Genomic DNA, 12,119 nt, shown 5'->3' with positions numbered 1-12,119 from the left:
CAGCAGAAGGGGAAAGAGATGTGTGACATGGCTGACTGTCACCACTGAGAAAAACAACAAGGACAATCAAGAGTGCAACAGTACAGTAACAAAGTATCTCTGGCTTGTTCTCCCCCCACCCCTCTCTCTTTCTCTCTCTCTCTCTCTGTCTCAGTTTCTGTCTGTCTTTCTGCTGCTTTGATGCGTTTCCATGAGAACAGTGAGACAGTGCAGGTAGGTGTTGTTGCCCCTGGTGTAGGAACAATCAAACTGAACAGAGAGGAAGCTGTGCTGGAAGATTTTTGTTATCTGTGTTTCTCCAGCCAAATGTTCACACACATGTGGCCTTGCACATGTACAAACAGATAAATATAGCGCACAGCCGTACCATCACACACTACCTTCTGATGAAAAACATGTTGATGCACATCAAGGCTGGCTTCTGAACAGTGCTGATGTAAAATATTTGAACTCAATGAACATATCCTTCTCTATATGGTTTCAAAAGTCAAAGGTAATGAGACTGTATTCAGCTTGGTATGATGTGTGATAAACTGCCTGTATTGTAAGCCAGGAACAGTACCCACAGGAGATTTAAAATCTCTGGGGAATGTTTGTATCAGACAGCTTTAAAGATTCAGGCTGTTCCCATACATACAAGGTTACACAGGGCTGCAGAGATCCCATTTGTGAGAGCCTGAGAGTCTCTCAATGCCATTTAGAGCCTTCTTGGACACCATGACAAAGTGGAGTGGTGCAGTACTATTCATCTTCCAGCTGTGGCCAGGAGCCTCTGACACCCCAGTAGACAGAGGGAAATGAAAAGAGGGTGCAGCAGCCAATGGCGCCGTACTTTATCTGCCGAGAGACTTGGCTTATCCTCCAGCTGTGTGGGCACTGCCTTTGAATGCAAACAATATGGCTGCAGAATGTAGGCCAGGCAAGAAAAGAAGCCTGCATGGTTAAGTTGCGGCTGCAAAAGCTATCAACGAACTTTCACTGCAGAGGATTTAGAAGTTGTGACGTCTTTTGCATGACTGCGAACTTATTGTTTAGTGTCAGAATGTTAAAGTTAAGTGGTTTATTACAACTTGGGTTTGATTTTTTTAGCTTTGGCTATTATTCCTGTCGGTAGTTATACATACATTGGTCTCGAGAAAGTAATTTGGTGAAATTTGGAAACATGGTGACATGGTAAAGTTCAATGAGGCAAGAAACACAAGCAGTTCTCTTCAAAGTAGATTTGGCTGACCTGGAGGGTTTTTTTTATACACCTGTCTGATAAAACTCACTGAGCTTTCTCATGGTCTTCATCAGCAGATGGAATTTGTGCAGTTGTCATGACAGTGGCTCGGATGAAGAAGCTGAGATGTGGCAGGAAGCTCAGAAAAAGTAAGTGGGCCTTGAGTACAGGTTCTTTTGTCATTATGTTGTCTACTATTTTTCAAGGTCGAGAATTAACTTTCATGCTCAAGAGCTCAAGAGTGTAACAAACCAGAAATAAGATGGCTGCACGGAGCAAAAATGACACCGTCACAATGCCTGTGTCATCACTGTCCCACAAGTCACTCAGTATGCTAAAGTCGTCTCTGTCACACAGAAATTCAATTTTAAACATCCTTCAGCCAAAGACAAGACCATATTTCCTCCACAGCGGGAGTAGCCAGCAGGTAAACTCTCACTCCTTCAGACTTCTTGTAACAAGTAAAATCTATTGGCTACCCTTAATCATTTCTCCAGTAAAAGTGGAAATTACAAGTAACAGTATTGATGATCTTTCTGAATTTCTCCAGCAATTTAAAAGATATCTGTCTACGTAAGAGCTGCTCAAATAGTAGACAGCAATTTAATCTGTGCTGCTGAAATTGCACTTTGATAGAGCCAGAGAGGGGGAGAGGGAGAAGTATGGAGCGAGATGTCTCATGGGTCATCTTTTTGGGTTAACATGAGTTGAATCAAAGCTGCAAAATCCCATACTCTAGTTTGCTGTAGTCAGATGTTAACATAATAAAACAAGGAAACAAGGGAATCTTCAATGTGCTGCTCAACACCCTGCAGACCTTTCAGTACCTCTGACCTGCAGGGGAAAAACAGGTTAAAGTACATTTGTTGCTGAAAATGTAAATATAAGCTTGACATTCACCCAAAATACTAAAAACATTTAGTATCACATACTTTTGAAAAAAAAGCTGGAAATTGTTTTGGAGAATTACATAATTTGTCCCAAATTTAAACAATAGTCCACAGACCAGTATACAGAGCCAGCAGAAGTAGTTTAAGTAGTTCAGATAAAAGCTGATGTAAAAGCAACAAAATGAAGACCTTTAACAAGCCAGTCTGCCTCCAATATACTATACCCTTCATAATGCACACTACATACACTCTGTACCCTCTAAAAAAAGAGGGCTTGTTATGCAAGTAGATGTGTGAAGGTTATGCTCTTAAAAGAAGCATCTTTCTGTAAAAGTGCTCTTTTAGCCCACTGTAATTATTTTGTTTATTTTCAGCCATGGAGTTAAACTGTAGAGTGGCAGTCAGCCAGGCACACAGCCGCAGCAGGAAGTTTGTGTTTGCTTGTCAAGCAGTCGGAGGCAAAGTGACTCCACGGCCCTGGAACAGCAGTCTTGTCTCTGCAGCTTCCTCTCATGTTGTCTCGCTCTCAGCAGTTCACATTAACATTTTATAGAGGAGCAGTCAATGCCTCTACCAAAAAAAAAAAAAAATTAATTAATTGGAATTTGCGGTGAAAAATTTCGCCACCCTGACATTTGCCATTCATGTTCATTTCACCTCCCTCAGGAGCTCCTGCTCTATTGTTGCTGAAATCACAGCGCTGTCCACTTAAATGTCGAATGGCTGCTTCCTTTACTTTGCATAGCGATTATAATGACTCATCCTCTTACAGAAGAGCTAATCTTAGCATCCATTTAGCAAAGAAGTGTTCCACCATTATGACAAGTGACCCCTATTTCTTTTCATGGAAACGACTGCTTCCTGCTTGAATCAGAGAATGGCCGGCAGGCACATAATTCAAATACTGTCCAGAAAAGTGCTGTGCCTGCAGATTACAAAGAAGGCCTTGAACTGCATGAAATATTAAAGCATTAAGCCCCAATGAGGAAGTAAGCCACAAGATCTCATCGGTGTCTGGAATCAGATGAAAGGATGAGAATCGGGTGTTGGTGACACTGCGAGAAATGTCTTTCTCCCCCATCAGAGGCAATGAATATACTCCAGTGAGTGGACAATCCATTCAGAGATTTAGAGGCTGGTGGAAGCAACATGCTACGCAGCAGGAATTCTGGCTGAAGTGACTGTCCTAAAAGCATAATATACGTTCTCATTTTAAATGAGTGTAAACGTTAATAATTACATCCTAAGTGAGAGTGATTGATGCTATCACTCTGACAGTCACGTTTGACTAATTTAAGTTTAAAGAAAAATCATAAAGGCAGCAGAAATAAAAGCAGATAGAAAAGAGAAAGGTTGAAAACAAGGACACAAATGCACAGAGAAAGAATGACCAAGGGCAGCCAGAAGAAAAAGAGAGGAAGAAACTAAAACAGACAAAATGGAAGGAGGCACAAAGAGCAGCGATGAAAAAGGCAGAGTGAAAACCCAGATCAGGGGTAATCAAGCATGAGGCAGTTGTGCAAAATTTACAGCTGTAATTTGGATTCCCACAGCTCTGGCATCTGGATGAAGAGGGAGACACAACAGATTCTCATTTGCCAGAAACAGTCCATGCTTGGTGGGCGTTTCTGTCACTGCTTCCCTCTCCCTCCTCCTTTTGTGCTTTCTTTCTGTCTCTGGAGTGCTTCTTCATTCTGCACGGTGCACAAATGAAACCTGCGTCACAAGACAGGCAGCATATCTCCACTATACCTGAGCAGCCAGCCTTGAAGACACAATGCCGGGAGGGATCATTTCAGTTGTGGAGGGCAAAAAAAAAAAAAAAAGAGAAAATGTGAATTGATAGACTTAGCAGACAAAGAGAAGGACATTTTTCTTTTAGGGCACATTAAACCTCCTGCAAAGCGATACTGCATTTTGGATTTTCTTTAAAGTAACAATCTGCAACATCGTCATCTTCATCTAAAATGCAAATAGTCACCAGGGAATACACCCCCTTTTTTAGGGGCTCTACACGTGGACAGAGTTTCCAAGGATTATAGATGTGCACTATTTTAGAGTCCCAAGAGAGCAGTTTCCATGGGGCCCAGACTTACTAGCAGCATCCCTGGAGGGAGAGACCACAAGGCAGAGAAAGACAGAGACCACAGGGGTAATTTATTCTACTATTTAATTTCCCAGAAGGGCACTGCAGAACCTAAAAGAGATAAAGTCCATTTAATGTACATGTACAGTATTTACAAATTTAATTGACTAATGAACTCTCTTAGCTGATGACATTTAGCTGTGCTCTGTCAAAATGATCTATTCATTCATTTTCAGATGCTTGCAAAGGTCTAAATAGGTCCTCCTGAGACATCCTGAAGGGTTTCCAGGTCAAATGGGGTGTCTGGACAGTAAGTTCTGCTCACACCTTGGCTCTCCTCCCAGGTGGACATTCACAGAATACCTCAAATGAGAGGTGTCCCATGGAGCCACCTTCAGAAGGCGAAAGTGTTTGTACCAAATCTGAATGACCACACTTAAATGTGGGCTGAAAATCTGGCTGTCATAGAGAGGGGGGATACATGATTATCATTTAAACAATTTAAACATGAAGAAAACTGCACAGATATTCAGACAGTCTCTTCTGGAAGAGCTTCATAACTCATTTTAATAAATAAACGAGTAATAATTAAATGTCCAAAGCTGCAGTGTAACATTCATGGTAACTACTAGTAGCATAAGAACATTTGAGAGGTTTTGACTGTCGATCAACTGGTAATTCAAGAAATTTGCCGGAGATTTGCAAGAGATACTTCACATTGAGCAACTGAAGGGGGCCGTTCACATTTTGAAGACAGTAAACTAGGCCCAGAGAGCTTGAGATGCTGACCAGGTCACAACTGGATGAAGCCAGAGCAAATCCATCATCAGCAAAAAGCAGAGATTCAATCCAACGGTCAAAGAACCTGGATGCTTTCCAACCCTCAGCTGCAACTTGAGATTCTGTCTATAAATTAACATTTTGATGGACTGGGTTGCACGTCACATCACACTCCATCAATGTCATTGTTAATCATGTCAGCCTGAAAGTACAGTACAAGAAAAACTTGAGTTTTCTCTTTATCAAAAATGCTCATGTAAACATGACCTAACCATGTTGTATCTGCAGGCAGTTCCAGCTGAAACACACCACAAGAAGTGTCACTGCCAGTCGTTTGGCTTTGAAATGTGACGCACAATTTAATTTGTCAGGTTGAAAAATCTGTCACTGTTTGTTTATACAGCCGCAAGATGCAAATGTACAGAAAAGACGGTGAGCTACTCAACGTGAACTTACGTGCCAAGATGGTTTCTCTTGCATCCTACAACAGCACCACTTCATACTGAACACATTTCTGTATTGGGCGATACCACACATCATCAAATGCTTTCACTTGTAATCCGGCTGAGTGTTTGATCACGGCCCATTACTTCAAAGACATTTTTCTCTTGTACTTCATGAATTTAACAGCAAGGTAATTTGTAAGGTACAACAACAGTCTACACCGGGACAAAAGTCTGCTGTCGATAACGTTTAAAAAGAAAAAAAAACAAAACGGAACCAGGGCACGTTTCAGCATCACATCACTGATATTCATTTGAATTAATGGCCAAGTGGTGCGTATTCACTTCACAGCTTTCAAACTCTGGTTACTCAGAAGAACAGCCTGTAGTTTAATTAGAAAACTCTTGGCTCTGTTGTGAAGGGGGGAGGAAAGGGGAAGGAGGTGGTAGCAGTCACTGATCGAGCACTCTGTTTTCAAACCTATTCAGCAGACAAGAACCCAGGAAGAAAACGTAAGTGGGGGGAAGACAGAAGATGGTGTGATTGTATCAAGGGAGAAGTTGAGAACACTACCTGTAAAGCCTGAGTCTGCAGGTCTTCCTTCAACCAGGTGACTTCACTTCTTAACACACCTGCCAAACAAGAGGGAGGAGCTTGTCAGTGACATCAGTTGCCATTGTCTTCAGTTGAAATGGAAACCTACATCTTTTCTCCAGTCTCATGTGATTGTTTTTTTTTTTCTTTTGTGCATCCAGACTGCAGCCAGCACGTTGTCACAGCTTGGCTTGCAGCAATCTACACAAGCTAAATATGTTGGCTGTACAGTGTGTGGCTGTGTTGCCCTGTGGATAACAAGCCCACCGATGGCACTGACATCGCCACCGGGCCTTACTGGACCTGCAGCAGTATCGAGTAAATGCCATAATGCTCCCATGATGTCTTCCTATGGAGGGAGTGGGCCACCGCTGCCTGCTCGCCTGTGGTTTCGCTGTGTAATGAAATATGTCTCCCTTGATGTATGGCTGCAGGAGAAGCCCAAATCGAAAATTGAATCACACTAACTTAATTTGTGGTCGGGGCAATCAAATTACTTGTTTTGGCTGCAGTGCTGACGATGAATTCATCTTTGTGACAAAGCTGTCACAGCAGTGTAAAGGGGGTGGAGGACACAGAGTGTATATATGTGTGTATGTACTGTACTGGGTAATGGTGAAAAGAAGTTAGCTGGGGAATTTGCCATCAGTGCTGCTGTATGCGGTACTGTGCTGGTGTGGTGAGCACCTACAGCTGTGAATTTGCCGTCAGTAAAAAGCATTAAGTTCCCCTCTGAGTTTCATTATAGCAACAAGAAAAGGTTTCATTTTACAGCAGCCAATGAGAAGCTAAAACTAAGCAGCTTACGTAGATTTGGGTTGTGCTGTGGAGTTGAGTTTGGAGAAGAAGTGGCAGGAAGTGTAGACATTTACAAAATGTGTTCATTTCTAATGCACCTGAACAGCTTTACATCTGTGGCTGAAAGAGCCAAAGCTTCATATGGCTCGGTCTCTGAAATGTCTCCTTTCATCCTAATACAGTGGAGGTGAATGGAATTTTGTTGATGGCGCTCAAAGCTTTGAAAATTTTTAATTAAGGTCTACAGCAAGGCTAGCAGCTCGGCGGGGCTGTATTTATAGCTGAACGCTGACCTCAGAACACTAACATGCTCACAGTGACAAAGCTGATGTTTAGCAAGTATCATGTTTTCCATGGTCAGTAGCACTAAATCAAAGTTCAGCTAAGGCTGGTCTGATTGACATTAATGTGGGAGGTATTAGGTCACAAAACATAGTATTAGGCAAATTGAAATGTTAGTAGTAGATGTCCAATAAAAAAAAGTAAAGAGGTCATCAAAGTCTTTACAAATTCATCCTTTGGGAAAGATGAAAGTCCTTGCCAAATTTCATTGCAACCCTCCAGTAGTTTTGAATCAGAAATGTCGACCTGCAGATGGGACGATACTAAAAGAAGTAAGCTCTGATGTTTCTGTTAAAGATATTTTTCTGTTAAAGAAGTTGAACTCAGAAATGTTAACAAAATCCACACTCCTGGCACTGGTTTGGCATTGGGATTAATTTTTGGTTTAGCTTTCACACCTGAGGCAAACTCAAAAAATAGAGGTCACAGTAATAGTCATGTACTGTACCTTCAGCAGGTTGTGTGTGGGCTGTTTTGGGGGAGGAAGTGTGGCAGGGTCAAACTCAGCGGTGGACTCATCGTGGAAGGGAGGCTGATAAGAGGAGACAGAGAGGGTGGGGGCAGCATTTGTATGTCACTCCTTCTTCCCTCCCTCACTTCACACGTTGTGAAGACCAACGCCGCGGGCGTAGAATAGTTACGCGCCAAATAAATCTCATAAAAGCAGAAATAACAGAGTTTTTACTCAGCGAGGTGAACACGCCAAGCAGAATTAACGAGATGCAAGATTTGTTCCCTGTTCAACCAATTTCCCCAATTGGGAATAAGAGCGTGATGGGCCATCACAAATAAAGCCTGTCCATGCATGCACGCATACTTCACATCCGGAGACGTTTTAAAGTGATTGATGCAACACACTTAAAGCACATTTAAAAGAGTGAGGTACCCTTTTTACCCAGCCAAGCAGAAATGATAAAAAAAGTATGTATTCAGATGCCAAACTCACACAGTGATGGATAAACACCCTGATATCCAAACAGTTTTAGCAGCTCAAAGCAATTCAGCACAATTCAGTGAGCAAAACTAATGATTGTGGGTCCAAAAACCACAGTTCGAATGGTGCTCCTGGTATGACAGTGTGGGTTTGATCTGAATTCTTTCAGTGCAACATGAATATAAAACCACTCACACTCAGTTTATCCACATCTTAGTTGTGTTTTGCCCTTATGACATTATTTATGGAATATGTGTAAGGATGTCAGATAACGAAGGAGGTGAAGAAGAAAAGGTCATTGAAAAAAAGGAGGATTCATAAAGGACTCTGCCTCTGTGGTTGCAAGATTTAATTTCTTAACTACAGAGGATGTAAGAATAAAATTGTTGATGCTCATGATTAAGCTCTTGTTCTTCTGGAGGCTGAATGCATTTTTTGGAAGTCACTCTCAACGAAATGCATTTGCCAAATGAACATAATGTGATATAATGCTGTACACTTTTAGATTTTATTGTATTTTTCCCATAGTTCCAGGCAGCTGTTGGTTCATTTCTGTATTGTAAATCAATTAGCAGGCTCATGAAACTTGCTCGAGCCTTGTTTTTTTGTTGTTATTACATTATAGCTGTGTGGTAATGAAGTTTAAGCACAGACTGATTGGAAAAATCTGCACTATATCACATCACAATGATGTAAATTGGACAAAAAAATTAATGCGGACCTGTGATGGAGATTATGATGGATTAAGAGTGTGCTAATAACATCTAGAAATGAATGGAAATCAATAGATGTCTGAAACAGCAGATAAAATATACACATAAACATTTCTTAAACACTCTAATGTGGTTGGCGAGTTTTGTGATTGGAACCTTGTCAGACGAATATTACACTGTTTATTTTTTCCAATAAGTCGTGTATGGGGTTTGGATTTGGTTATTACAACATACAAGTTATGGCAAGAAACTTTTCTTGTCATAACAATACACTGTGAGGTCAGCTGATCTCAGGCGGAGGTGGACTTCCCATGATATGAACTGAGCACGTGCACAGTGTCACTCACTGTGCTCAGTAACAGCAGAATCCTTCCATGTCTCAACCCAAGCACGAAGCAGAACTTAATCAAACCGTGTAAATGAGCCATATTCCTCAGTGGATGACATTGTGTTAGTTCACGACCTCACTGCATATCATGGGGAGTCCACCTCCACCTGAGACCAACTTACTGTGTTATTACATGAACATTTCATGTTATAACAAAAGTTATTTTGTTAAAACATGAAACCCTTCCCATTATAACAGGTTAATAATATATTGTTATGACAACAAAAGGCTCTTGTTATAATGTGATAAGTTTGTATGTTGTAATAATTCATGTTATAATGTGCTACTGATCAGCTTTTACTGTTCTGGTGTGGCAGCAATACACTGCCTTAGATTAGAATTTGAAATGGGAGAGTTGATATTAATTTGATTTTCTGTAACAAATAGGTAAAGAGAAATTCATTATATTTTCAAGCATTGTTCACCAGAGTTATGTTAAACCTGCAATCACTGATTTGTAACTGTGCTGTTTAGGAAGCGTACAGCAGCTTTTAAGAGCCTTTTCACTGAAAACAGCTGCCTGCTGCTCCCAAAAACAACATTATGACAGCAGTGAGAATTTATGAGCCGGACAGCCGAGGAGAGCTGCGGATTCAGGCGATGATTCTCTGTAGGCTCACCACTGCAGGCTACGCCTGTTCACATTTTCAAGTAGTTTTCACACTGTCATTTAATCTGCTGTTATTATAAAAATATCTGTTTTGCTGCCTGAAGTTTAAGTGATTTTTAGTAAACGGGCTAAAACATTCAAAGCCTCTCATGTGGTCATTCATCCAAATGAATTCACTCAGTGACTAGATGGAGCTACACTGTCGGTCGTAACACCTGACATATCGTTATACTTTATGAACACTGGCTCTCAGAGGCACACACTTGCATCAAGTCCATCCCATTTCTCATTAACAACCTCAGCATAACAACTCTGGTGCTCCCATATCTTGATTTAACTGTCGTACACAGTAACCACACTGCTTTTGGCTTGTTAAGGACAGGCGACAGCATCCTAAAAATAGTCCTTGTTTACTCTCCTGTGTTTTGTTGGGCCTGTGTCCTACTGTGACTCCCTGTGCCAGCTCACTGTTTTTGCATTGCCAGTGTCACCTTCGATCGCCTTAAGAGGAGAGTGAGCAGATGAGTTGTTGCTGAAGAGGAAAAGGTGGACACGGAACAACGACTGAGAGATGGGCGATAGTCAAAGATGGAAGGATGTAAAAAAGGGATGAGTAAAGGGAGCGAGAGGAGACTGCAGCAGAGTCAGAGATGAAAGAAGAGAAATTTGGAGGGATGAGGGGAAGACTTTGGAGCTTTAGAAAGAGACAGCTTTTAAGAAAGTGAGGGGGATGGAGGGAAAAAAGCTCTGGGGAGAAGACAGATGGAGTTTAAAAAAAGACAGAAAAAGAGAGAGTGCAGGCAGACTGAATGAAAACATCTGGGGAGAGAGAAGGGAGTAAAAATGCAGAGGGGAGAAAAAAAAAAAGAGTGTCAAAGAAAGCGACTGCTCTTTTGAGAGCTCTCTTCATGTCCTGGCGGGGCACCACTCTGCTGTCAGGTCCACCTTTCCCGGACAAGGACTGCTTGTCACGTTAATGGCCTGGAAGGAAGACCATGTCACTTTATCACCTCGCCGCGACGCCAACATGGCCGTGGCTTTTGTCTCCTCAGCTCCCTCTCCGCTTCACAACTCCCTGGAAGTGACTAATTGATCCTGGGAGACGGGCTTTTTTGTGTCTCGCGGGCTGATGAACAATGTGAGAAAAAGCCTCTGATAAAGAAGGAAAAAAAAAAGAAAAGAAAAAGAGCAGGATGTGCGCCCGGCTTGGGATAATGTAGCCTACTGTCTGAGGCAGTGCTATCTCATTTCCCCACACAAAAGTAACATCACCACTTTGTAAATGAAAGTCAGTCAGGCAAAAGATGCCCCTCATGCTCTGGCGGCCCCTTCTTCAGATAATGGGCGCATGCACATTATTTCTGTGGACTCAAGATCGACTGAAAAAAAGCAGTGTGTGGGTAGTAAATGAAATTCATTCAAATGTGTGTATGCATGTGTGTGGGTCTGCGTGTGTGTGTGTGCAGATGCTGTATCCAACCCTCCAAGCATTCCTAAGTATTCTCACAGGAATGTAGAGAATGATTGGTGAGGTTATGTCCTGTAACGTGCATCCAGTCGCTTCACAGTACGACTTCACATATCTCGACTCATCCCTGCTGGATCCAATCCCTTCTTGTCTGAAGCTGTTGGAGGAGTAATTGTTTACTCATCTGCCTGTTGATGCTAAATGCCCCAGGATGCAAACAAGAGGGGTAAAAAGAAACAGTTGAGCAAACACTAAGGAAAAAGAAATCAGCTACAGCTACTTTAAAGAAGGAGGAGAAGAAGGAGGAGGCTCGGGCCACGGAGCGCCAGTGGAAATAAGCCAAGAGAACAGAAGCGTGGAAAGCTATCTAAAGAAGGCGAGAATACCCTCCTCCTTCAATAGCTCTGGCCTTGTCAGATATGGTTATGCTTATTGGAGACACAGGGGAGGGGGGTCAGTACACCAGCATGCCTCAGAACATCACTGCGCCTGGGCTATGATAAGAATAGTGCACTGAATCATAGCTTACAGTGCAGTTATGTGTATGGATGATGCATGGTGAATGAATTGAAGATAAGGCCAGGGAGTTGGATGGGCTGGACACAGCTACACCTCTCTACAACGCAGGGTGTGTGTGTGTGCAGATCCATTCGTCTTGTGAATCACAATTTTCAAGGCTCAAGGATCCTTGGAAGGCTGAATTACACATAAGAGGGATTTAAGTTTCCTTTACTTGCCCTCCCCCCACACCTCCTCATGTCTCATGTTCGAGACTTGGTGTCTTCTGGAGGAAAAGAGGCTGACAGAGGCAAGGAGATATTAATGCTACAATAAAGTGGATCGTTTGGTT

This window comes from Toxotes jaculatrix, chromosome 2 (genome assembly GCF_017976425.1).
Source record: "Toxotes jaculatrix isolate fToxJac2 chromosome 2, fToxJac2.pri, whole genome shotgun sequence".
NCBI classification, from domain to species: Eukaryota; Metazoa; Chordata; class Actinopteri; family Toxotidae; genus Toxotes; species Toxotes jaculatrix.
The sequence above is the reverse complement of the archived record's forward strand: the minus strand, read 5'-3'. Positions refer to the sequence as shown.